The sequence below is a fragment of the Callithrix jacchus genome, chromosome 10, assembly GCF_049354715.1.
Source record: "Callithrix jacchus isolate 240 chromosome 10, calJac240_pri, whole genome shotgun sequence".
In the NCBI taxonomy this organism is placed as follows: Eukaryota; Metazoa; Chordata; class Mammalia; order Primates; family Cebidae; genus Callithrix; species Callithrix jacchus.
In genome coordinates, this window is record NC_133511.1 from 16,332,355 (window position 1) to 16,344,215 (window position 11,861).

At 53.9% G+C, this 11,861-nt stretch overlaps 1 long non-coding RNA gene across 1 annotated transcript; it reads right to left on the reverse strand.

Annotated features, from left to right (window-relative positions):
- Positions 1-2,510: 2,510 nt before the first annotated feature.
- Positions 2,511-7,285, reverse strand: LOC144578045 (uncharacterized). The gene is made up of 2 exons (XR_013523066.1): positions 6,793-7,285; positions 2,511-6,061 (listed from the first exon to the last, which is right to left on the reverse strand). It is a non-coding gene; the product is annotated as an uncharacterized LOC144578045 (long non-coding RNA).
- Positions 7,286-11,861: the final 4,576 nt, after the last annotated feature.

Genomic DNA, 11,861 nt, shown 5'->3' on the forward strand with positions numbered 1-11,861 from the left:
TATGCGCTCACACACCCACACACACTCACTCTCATACCCACACACTGTCACACACCCACACTCACAGCCACTTTACCTGGTGGATCCCTGGGCACAGGCAGGGCGGAAGGGAGGCAGCTCCTTCTTTTGTCAATTACAGGAACAAGGCTCCATCCACCTGGCCTGGGTATTCCACAAGGCCTTCTCTCTCTGGTGCTCGGGCCCCTCTCCCCCCACCCACCAAAAGGAGGATGGGAGCTTGCCTAGACTCCACACAGCCACCAGCTTTGTAACTGAGGTCACCACCACTCAGACCCCGCTCACTCTCCGCAGGACTGCCCCTCCGCAGACCACCATGCTATGCGGGAGTGGTGTCAGGCAGTGCCACCAGGTAGACTGGGAGGTGCCTGGTGCCACTGCAGCAGAGTCATGTGACACTTTGGCCCTTCACTCCCCCACCACCCTTTCAATACTTAGAAGGCAAATCAGTAGAGGGCCCAAGTGAGGAGATGGAGTGGTGAGGGAGGGTTCCTCTGGGAGGGAGGGAAGCAGGGCTGAGTCCTGCCCACCCTCCCACCCTGTTCCCTGCAGTGTCTCCTGCTGGTTCTTTGCGTTGTTCTTTTCGGAGCTAAGCACTCAGGAACTCTCCTGCTCCCTGCAATGGATTGAATTGTGTCCTCTAAAACTGCTGCACAGAAGTCCCAACCCCCAGCACCTCAGAAATGTGGTCTCAGATCTCACTGGAGACAGATCCTTGATTGTCTTTACAGAGGTAATCAAATCAAAATCAGTTCATTAAGGCTGGGTGCAGGGGCTCATGCGTGTAATCCCAGCACTTTGGGAGGCCAAGGTAAGTGGATTACTTAAACCCAGGAGCTCCAGATCAGCCTGGACAAGAAGGCAAAACCCTGTCTCTACAAAAAAAAAAAAAAAAGTTTAATTAGCAGAGTGAGGTGGCACATGCCTGTAGTCCCAGCTACTTGGGAGGCCGAGATGGGAGGTGGAAGCTGCAGTGAGCCATGACTGCACCACTGCATTCCAGCCAGATTGACAGAATGAGATGCCGTCTTCAGAAAACAAAAATCAGATTATTAAAACTCAGGTCATGAGTTGAAAATGTCATTAGGGTGAGCCCTAAGCCAACATGATTGATGTCCTTATAGAAAGGGGAAATGTGGACACAGACACATGGCCAGAGGGAAGAGCATCCACATCCAAGCAGAGGGGCCTGGAAAAGACAGACATCCAGATTCTAGCCTCCAGAACCACGAGGCCATGCGTTTCTGTTGTGTAAGTCACACCGTATGTAGGGCTCTGTTACAGCAGCCCTGCAAACGAACCCACCCTCCTCTCTCTGAAAGGGCAGGTGAGAGAAACTGCTTGTGGATATCTCGGCTTCACACCCTTCTGAAGCGTATGCCTGCTGCATCTGATCTCCTAAGGGTCACATGACCCTTCGTGGAAACAGGTGCTGTTCATCTCCTCTGATGGGTGAAGGCACTGAGGCCCAGGGGGCAGGGTGCTCACCAAGAGTCTCACCAGAGTCAACCACCAAGCCGGAACCAGAACCAAGGCCCCCTTACAAATGACCCAATGGCCTTTCCTACACCAAGCCCAATTTCTCCTCCTGGATGTGTACAGAATTCTGTGAGCCCACAGCAAGGGAATGCTGGGGCGTCTCCCTCCACCTGAGGAAAACTTCCAGGCAAAGGTCCTGCACCCTGGGTGCTCCGGAAATCACTCGGGCATCTTCGAATCAGTCCAGCACCTGGGCCCCACCCCAAACCAAGCGAATCAGCACCTCTGGGGGTGGGGCTCAGACACTGGTATTTTCTACAGTGCCAAGATGATTCTAATGAGCAGCTGGGAGGAGAGCCCAGAGCTGGAGGGCTCCCTGGTTCCAGCATCCTATGATGTAGCCTGGGCCTGAATGCCCCAACTCAGTTGCAGGGGAGCCTGGGGGCCCCCGGCAGGCAATCGCACATCAGGAAATGTGGAACATAAATGAAGGAGCAAATTGGCAGTCATTCACTTTTGTATTAAGGCCTAGAAAATGTCAGCGTTGAAGGAAGTTTTTCTAATTTCTTCATGGTGGTGGAGGGGGTGTCTTTAAAATGCTAAGGGAAGGAAAACTGTGTTTTTGCTTTAAATTTGGGCCTTTACTCTTCCATCTTGTATTAGTTCATTCTCACACTGCTATAAAGAACTGCCCGATCATGGTGGCTCACACCTGTAATCCCAGCACTTTGGGAGGTTGAGGCGGGTGGATCACTAGAGGTCAGGAATTTGAGACCGGCCTGGCCACATAGCGAAACCCCATCTCTACCAAAAATACAAAAATTTACCAGGCATGGTGGCACATGTCTGTAATCTCAGCTACTTGCAAGGCTGAAGCAAGAGAATTGTTTGAACCTGGGAGGCAGAGGCTGCAGTGAGCCAAGATTGCACCACTGCACTCCAGCCTGAGAGACAGAGTGAGACTTCATCTCGGGGGAAAAAAAAAAAAGAACTGCCCAAGACTGCGTAAATTATAGAGAAAAGAGGTTTAATTGACTCACAGTTCTGCAGGACTGGGAGGAAACGTACCACCATGGCAGGAGAGGAAGCAAACACATCGCCCTCCACATAGCAGCAGGAAGGAGACAACTGAGTGCCCACAGGGGCAGGGGAAGCCCCTTATAAAACCATCAGATCTCGTGAGAACTAACTCACTATCACAAGAACAAGATGAGGGAAACGGCCCCTCTGATTCAATTATCTCCACCTGGTCCCTCCCACAACACGTGGGGATTATGGGAACTACAATTCAAGATGAGATTTAGGTGGGGACACAGCCAAACCCTATCACCTCTTAATCGAATGTGATTGCTTATCACGAAAATGAAAGAGCTACACTGGAGCACTTACTGTATGGCAGGCATGTGCTAAATGATGCTTGTGGTTTATGCCTGTGAGATAAGCATTATAACCCACATTTTACAGTGGGAGCCACCAAGGCTTAGAGATGTTATTGAAACTGCCCAAGGTCACCCAGCCCCAGGCAATGAAGCTGGAGTTCTAACCAGGCGGTCTACACTACACTCACAACTTTGACCACCCACTACAGGGTCCTCTACATTCACAACTCATTTTTGTAAAAGGGACTAAAACAAGAATTGTCACCGGGGACAGTGGCTCACATCTCAGTGCTATGGGAGGCTGAGACAGGAGGATTGCTTGAGGCCAGGAGTTCAAGACCAGCCTGGGTAACACAGGAAAACCCCATATCTACAAAAAGAAAAAAATAATAAGCAAAACAAAACCAAAATTAGCTGGGGGTGGTTGCCCGTGCCTGTGGTTTCAGCCACTTGGGAGGCTGAGGCAGGAGGATGGCTTGAGCTCAGGAGTTCCAGGTAGCAGTACACTGTAATCGCACCTCTGCACTCCAGCCTGGATGACAGAGCAAGACGCGGTCTCTAAAAGAAGGAAAGTGTTGTCGATATCAAAGGTTTAAACAATGCCTTTTTTCCAGGGCTCCCAGATTCCCAGAGATTTTTCATCCCCAACTTTGAACTGAAGAACTCAGGAACTAGTAGGGAGCAGAACAGGCACCCTCATTCCTAGCACAAAGAACCCCAGCGTGGACACCAGCACTGGCACCTCCCACCCCCATCTCTTCATCTCTGCCTGGGCCCTCCGTCGCTGGAAGGAGAGCAACACAGGCCTGGACTCCCCTCTAGTGGCCATGAAGCTAACTGCAACAGACCCCTCCACACCCACCCAGGCCAGCCAGGTGCTGGAGCCTGAGCCCCAGGTGAAGTGGGAGCCTGCACCCGATGGGCACACCCACACCCACTGGAGCGGCCGCAGGCCCCTGAGCATGGAGACTTCATCCAGGTACTGGAGTTGAGAGGCCTGAATGCTACGGCCCCAGAAGGCCAAACCATCCCGGATCATCTCATCCTTTTCACCTCATTCACCTCCCATCCCTCCCCAGTTGAAGAGGGCATTAGATGTCAGAAGGACGCTGACCCCAGGAAGCAGGATTCTGGCCCTGGGAGATATGACCAGAACCCTGAATGAATGTCCAGAACACTTCCCCACAGTTGGCCTGTGGCCTCCCTCCAAGGCTCTCGCCCACTCCTCTCCATCCTGCATGCCCCAGCAGTCCACTTCTCTAGAAAGCCTTCACTGAGCCCTCTCTCCACTCCATGCCACCCAGTCCACAGTCTCTCCCTTCCCTGATCTCCTGCCAGGGGTACCCAGGTCACCTCTCAGCGACCAGTACACCTTTCAGGACCATCGGTTCTCCCCTCCCCAGCCATTCCCCCAGTGAACCGGAAGCGTCTGAAAGCCAGGATGACACCGTCCATGTCTCTGGTGCCCACCCTCAGAGCATCGTCCAGGTCAGGGCACCGGAACCTGCTCAACTGGCTGCAGCAAGTCCACCTGAGGACTCGGCCTTGGGGGCCAGAGCAATGCCAGCCCCAGCAATGCTGCCTCTCTTCTCTCGGCCCTGCTGCTCGACCCAGGGAACCGTGAGGGTCCAGGCAGGTGGCCCAAGGGAGGGAAGGGAAGGTTCCCAGGAATGCACACCCTGGAGCTGCAAAGAGAGGACAGCTAACAGGGCTGGTAGAAGTGACTTGTCAACAATCGCTGTGACAGCACAGAAAACGCCAGCTGGGAGAGCAACCTTTCAGGGCACAGCAGCTGAGGCCTTTGGTGAAAGGTCCTCCCTGAAAGAGCAGGGCACAAGCCCCTCACAGGTGCATCAGCCCTGAGGAGCAGCCACGCCCAGCCCAGCCCCAGGCCAGGCAGCAGGGACCTCCCTTCTTCCGAGGTCCCACCTTAGAATCAGGCTGATGGGATGCCGCCCTCTCAGCTGGCTCGAAAGCACCTCCACGTGAAGCCCTCCCACCGCTCCCCTCCGGACTCCCACCTCCAAGGCCTGAGTGCATTTGCCAGCTTCGGGCTGTCAGGAGCAATTCCAAGTGCCCTATTTATATTCCTAAGTAGAGGACTTGTTAATATGGAGCCTGCCTCTGGGGAAATGGGAATGTGCTGGGTGAGAGATGACAAATCACAGCCCAACAGCCCAGCTGAGAGCACTGATACTCACTTACATCTCATTCATCAGCCCCAGAGCCTCCCACCACATGGGCCAAGGGGGCAGCCCCGGAGGATCCCTGCGGGCTTCAAGAAGCACAGGCATTGGAGAATGGTGGCAGGGGGATCTGTCCTGCCAGGAGGCTAGAGGATGGCACCCAGTGGCGAGGGGGAGCCCAGGAAGTGGATACAGGTGAGGCCCAAACCACAGCATTCCCTGGGACTAAACTTCCAGTCCTGGCTCCAGTGAGAGAGTGAAAGGCCCAGAACACCATCAGTTCCATCTTGAGCCACATCAGTCGCTGACTGGAGAAGTATCTGGTCAGGCCAGTGGGCGAAAGCAGGGCCAGGCTGGTTCCTGCTCTGGTTCCACATGCACACACACACAGGCGTGCACGCACGCACACGCACACAGGCACGCACACATGCACACTCCCACAGCCCAACACAGATGCAGGGCAGGGCACGCAGCCAGCCTGGCCAGGCAGTACCATGGCAAGCTCGGTGCCGGGTCCCAGGCAGGGCGGGTGTGCAGCGTGAGTAATGGCGGGCGAGGGATGCACCCGAATCCTGATAAGGGAGAATAATAACTTGTCAAAGATATATATGATATGTGTTTGCTTTCCCAACTGAATATCTATGGGGCTAATTCATCAAGCCGGCGGGCTGGCTGGAGACCCAGGGAGGGAGGAGAGAGGAGCCGCACGTGACGGGGCAGCCGCCCAGGCAGCTGGTGTGGCCTGTGCAGGCCTCCTGCCCCTCCAGCCTCCAAGGGACCCTCAGGCAGGAATGCCAGAGCCCTGGAAGGCACTGAAACAGGCCCTGCCCAGCAGGGCTCACTGGCTCCCAGCGCTCCTCCAGGGCACTTCTGGGTCTGGAATTCACAGTAGGTGTCGTACCTGTTTAGGAATTTCACTGTTCTCCTGTGCGCTCCTCTCATCCACTCTTCCTTTCTTCCTACTGCACCATCTGTGCAAAGCCCACCTGCTTTGAGAAGCTGAAAGGTGATCAGAAAACACCATCCCTTTTGGAGAGGTCAGCAGATGCTGCTCTTCAGGCAGAACGGAGCCAAGAGGGCAGCTCCTACCTGGGCCATCCTCTCCTCATCTATGCCCCACTCTGCTCCCCCACCGTCTCCCTCCCTCCACACTCCCACACCCCAATCCTCCTAGGCAGAACAGGGGAGAAAAAGAAAGAAGGCAAGAGGGCCCGTTCGCCTTGCGCAGGTTATTTCAAGGACGCCCAAGGCAGAAAACCCTCCTGGAAACACAGGGTGCCCACAGGAGGCTCCATCTGCCACAGAAATGCAGACGGGGCCACCCCCTCATCAGAGAAGACCCCTCATCTGTCTCTGCCTTAATGACCACCCACGGGATGAAAGCTTCCTTTCTAACCCCTTCTCTGCCTCGTAATAAGAAACCTTGAGTTCCTGTGCACACTGCCAGGCCTCCCCCTGGAGTTCTGCCTGTCCCTCAGCCCCTGTGTCCCAAGCCTCCCAGCCAGCCTGGGTGCAGACAGGGACCAGTCCCCAGAAGGGGAACCCCAAAATCAAGGTCTTGAAGGAAGGGTCCCCAATGAGCCTCCTCAGAAGCCACCTCCAGACCCTGTCCTCATGCTTCCCATCCTGCAGGCCCGGGATGGGCATCTTCTGGCTGCACCCCACCCCAGGGCCTCGCTGTGTTGTCTGACTCACGGAACTGCCACCCAGCTCTGTGTTCCACCACTCACCACTGGTGATAAGTCCCTCACTTGGGTTGGCTCCAAGCTGGCATACAGCATCCGCCTGTACCCATTCATTCAACAAAGGCTGGAGCCCCTAGTACATGCCAGGCTCATTCTTGGCACTGGGGACACACCTGCGAACACAACAGATGAGAAGCCCTGCCGCTGTGGAGCTGAGATTGTTAGAATGTTGAAATTCTTCCACACCAATTGGTAAACACCTATCCCACCCAGCACTTCTCGCCCCTACCTCCCCACGGCCCAGCACTTAAAGGTTAACTCCCATCACAGCTCAGGGGGCTTCTAGGACCCCGCCCAGTGTCCTCCATGCCTGATGTCCATCCTGATGAGCCAGCGCTGATACCACACTGCTGTTAAAAGTTTTGACTCTCAGCCGGGTGCAGTGGCTTACACCTATAATCCCAGCACTTTGGGAGGCCGAGGCGGGTGGATGACGAGGTCAAGAGATCGAGACCATCCTGGTCAACATGGTGAAACCCCGTCTCTACTAAAAATACAAAAAATTAGCTGGGCATGGCAGTGTGTGCCTGTAATCCCAGCTACTCAGGAGGCTGAGGCAGGAGAATTGCTTGAACCCAGAAGGCGGAGGTTGCGGTGAGCCGAGATCGCGCCATTGCACTCCAGCCTGGGTAACAACGGCGAAACTCCATCTAAAAAAAAAAAAAAACAGAAAGTTTTGACTCTCACGCCTGGGTGGCACACCTGGAGCCCATCCTGCAGGAATTAAATGAGAGCTTCTCTGTGCAACAATCACCGTGGGCTTCCTCCCCTCCTTTCCTCCTTCCTGCCCTCTTCCCTTCCTTCCTTCCTTTCCTCCTCCTTTCTCTCCCTCCTTCACTCCCTGTTCCCCTCCTTCCTTTCTTTCCTTCTTCCTTCTCTCCTTCCATCCTTTCCTTTTCCATCTTCTTTCCTTCCTTCCTTCCCTCCCTCTTTCTCTACCTCTTTTTCACCTTCTTTTCTTTCTGCTTTTCCTCTCTCCCTCTTTCCCTTCTACCTTCATTCCTTCCTTCCCCCTTTTCTTCCTCCTTCCCTCCTTCACCTCATCTTTTCCCTCCTTCTCTCCCTCCTTTCTTTCCCTTCCTCCCTTCCCTCTCCCCTTCCTGTCTGAGGCCCATGCCCTCCCTCTTAGCTAAGCTACCTTACCCTCTCCAGACCCTCAGCTCTGGGCACAGATCTGAGAGACCACCTGTCAGTCAGTGCCCACAGTCCCCCTCCCTCCCACACAGAGCCATCTCCCAGATCCTGAGGGCCAGGAAATATGAAGACCAGGCTCCAAGAGTGCCAGCCTCTCCCCCACCTCCCCTTCCTCTCTACTGTTCCCTAATGGACACTAATAACCTATTCCCCTCTCTGCCTCCTCTGTCCCTCTCCCCAACCCTCTTTGCTGCCCTGTCCATGAAGGGCAGACCCCAGGGTTGGGTGGGGCTGGAGGGCACTGGTCTGGCCCCTCCCAGGGCATGGAAAAGGGGAGAGGAAAAGGGGCGCGTGCCCCCTGCCAGTGCAGCCTGAAGCTGGAGAGCAATTAACTTGGCATTTTCAAACAAGGGCAGAGGAAGCGGGAGCCACAGGACTGAGTCAGCACATTGGAGAGGCGGGCGCCAAGCTGGCTCAGCTCGTTAGCAGGACAGGGCTGAGCCAACGAGAAACAAGGTCAGGGAGAAGGGGTGGGAGCCCCAGATGAGATGGGGTAGGGGAGAGTGAGTCAGGAAGGCAGCAGCAGGCCCCCCACCATCCCTGCCCTGCAGCCAGCCTGGATTCCGTCCTGACTGCCCTCTGCCCGAAATCCGCCATCACCCTGCACGCTGCCCCACAACCTCTGCCCCCACCCAGCAGTCAGCACGCGTTTCCCAAGCACCTGCTCCAGGACTGGAGTAAACCCTTCCAGGAGTTGACCTCCCAGGAAGATGTGGGCCAAGGCCCCGGGGCCTAAGAAACAGCACAGGGCTAGAGAGGATGGAGGCAGATGAGGGCCGGGAGACTTCGTGGAGGAGGTGATCTTTTAGTAGCTACATTTAAAATAAGGTCTACATATGCTGCCTTTTTTCTAAAAGGAAACAAAGCAGCTGAATCCTGCTGTCTGCTGAGTGCCTTGCCAGGTGCTGCAGTCATGATCCACATGGCCTGTGGTCCTTACCTTATCAGCCTGCAATGTTCTCTCACTTGCAGAGGAGGTGAGAGGCACAGAGACTGAGGGGGAGGTGGGGAGGTAAGTGACTCACCCAAACCCATACAGCCAGAAAAGGAAAGGGCTGGGTCCATCGGACTCCGGAGCCTGTGTTCTTTCACAGGCGGGGCTCCTGCAGGTAGGATTCAGCAAGGCTGAGAACATGCAAGGTCCCCAGAGGAGGGGAGGGGACAAGGCCCAGATGTGAGAATAAATGGAGTTCCAGCAACCAGGCCACCAGCCAGGCTGGAGGTGAGAAGCACCCTCCGGCAGCCCCGGGACGGGGCTTCACACTCAGTGGGGGTCAATGACCGGGTCTTGTGGACTTCCCACAACTTGGGAGGATCTCCTGAGCCACCTAGTAAAGCACCCTTGCAGACAAGAACCAAGAATGCACCAGCACCTCACGCTGACCATAGCATCATGGTCGCCAGTTCTACTGGCCTGCCTGCCTTCCTTTTCTCCTTCCTCTCTCTTCCCTTCCTTTCTCCCTCTTTCCTTGGTTAACTCTTGACCCTTGAGAGAGGGACCCTTTCCAAGAGGCTGTGTGATTCTCTCTGGTTCTGATGTTACTGCTCTGTCCTAAATAAGGAAGGTTTAGGCAGAAGGCTCAAGGCAGGGGCCCCAGGCTGGGGGGAAGTTTGGTGACAGTCAAAAACTGGGCAAAGTCTCTGGAGGAAGCCACACCACAATCGTGGTGGCCGTAAGACACCGGCTCCCAGGTGGATGAAGGAGAGTCTGAGGGAGAAAGGGATTCCCTTGCTCAGCTAAACTCCTGGCCTGAATTTCTCATTAGCATCAACCTCAGAGGTCCCCTCTTTCCAGTCTCATGACATGGCTGTCCCTATACACCCACCTCCTCATCTAGATAAGGACAGATCTTCCCTTTTCTTCATAGCCTGTTCAAGTGAGGTTAGAGCACTCGGCAAATGAGTCGTATTTAAAAACAAAGGGCAGATAAATGCAAAATCATGCAATGGACAGGTATCCCGAACGTGTTCATCGAATGATACAATTATTCCACAGATTTCACTAGAGTAAGTTCTTCTTAACTTTTGTGTGCATCTGTATCCCTGGTGCCTAGAAAAGTGCCTCCCACATAGTAGATGCTCAATACACCTTTGTTGAATGAATAAATGGATAAAGAAGGGAAAGATGTGGCCGGGCACCATGGCTCATGCCTGTAATCCCAACACTTTGAGAAGCTGAGGCAGGCAGATCACTTGAGGTCAGGAGTTCAAGACCAGCCTGGCCAACATGGCGAAACCCCATCTACTAAAAATACAAAATTAGCAGGGCATGGTGGCACATGCCTATAATTCCAGCTACTCGGGAGGCTGAGGCATGAGAATCACTTGAACCCAGGAGGCGGAGGCTTCAGTGAGCTGAGATGGTGCCACTGCACTCCAGCCTGGGCAACAGAGCCAGACTCCATCTCAAAAAAAAAAAAAAAGATGGATGGGAGGAATACTTGCCCTGCTTGGTGCTAAATGTGGCTCTCCCCTTCACCAAAGCTCATTTTTCTCATTTTCAGCTCTATATATTTACCAGCCTGATGAGGCCCCCGGACTCCCTGCTGCCCTCAGTATGACTTACAAACAAGCCCCACCTCAAACCCACCCTCCTTCCTTTGCAGATTCCTCTCTCACACCCTCCACTCTGCACCACAGGCCCTTCACCCTGCTGACCACACCGACCATACCAGCATTTGCTGCCATCCTGAATGATAACTACCACCTGCTGTGTACCAGGCACAGAGGAAACACCCTTTCTGTAGAATCTACAAAGGGTGCTAAGCACTCCACGAGAATCATCTCATGCAATCTTCACAGTGCTGTACACAGGTACTAACATTGCACCCATTGGCTGGGCATGGTGGCTCACACCTGCAATCCCAGCTCTTTGGGAGGCAGAGGCAGGTGGATCACCTGAGGTCAGGAATTCAAGACCAGCCTGACCAACATGGTGAAACCCCATCTCTAAATACAAAAAATTAGCTGGGTGTGATGGAGGGTACCTGTAATCCCAGCTACTTGGGAGGCTGAGACAGGAGAATTGCTTGAACCCAGGAGGCGGAGGTTGTAGTGAGCCCAGATTGTGCTACTGCACTCCAGCCTGCGCAAGAGGAGTGAAACTCCATCTAAAAAAAATTGATAAATAAATAAAATAGAAAATGAAGATTGCACCTATTTTAGAGACAAAGAAAATAGAATGAGAGAGGCTCAAGGTTACACAGCCAGTAAATACGAGACCTAAACCATTAACTGTCTGTTTCCAAATCCCATGCTGTGTACCACTAAGAGTGACGGTAGACCTCTGACACCCACCAGGACACCTTTCAAGGTCTTCGCGAAGCACCACATTCAAGAGTATCCATGGCTTTGAATTTGCACTTGCCCCGAAGACATTCAATCAATAAATCCTGAGCACCGACTCTGTTCAGTGGATGTGTAAATGGTGGCCGTCAGATCCATGGTCCTTGTGGTAGACATCACCTTTGCCTGGGGTCTGTAGTCCTGACAGGACCCTTCCATCTCTAGGGCTGTGGTGTGTGCATCAGTCTAGGGAAACGCCCTCTCCTTTGCTTTTTCTGGGCCTGGCCTAAGGCAGCCTGCAGTTCTCAGCTTGCTTACAGAGCTGACCTCCCCAACTGGTCTTTTGCTCCAAGAACAATCAAACACAGGTTACCTTGCTTCCAAGGGCTCTCTGATGAGCCGTCACTCAAGAGTTCCCCTTTAAACAAAGCAACGTGGTGTCCTAACACAAGCGTCCAGCAGGCTGAGACAGGAGAATCGCTTGTGCCTGGGAGGTAGAGGTTGCAGTGAGCCGAGACAGTGCCACTGCACTCCAGCCTGGGCAACAAGAGCAAAACTCCATTTCAAAAAACATA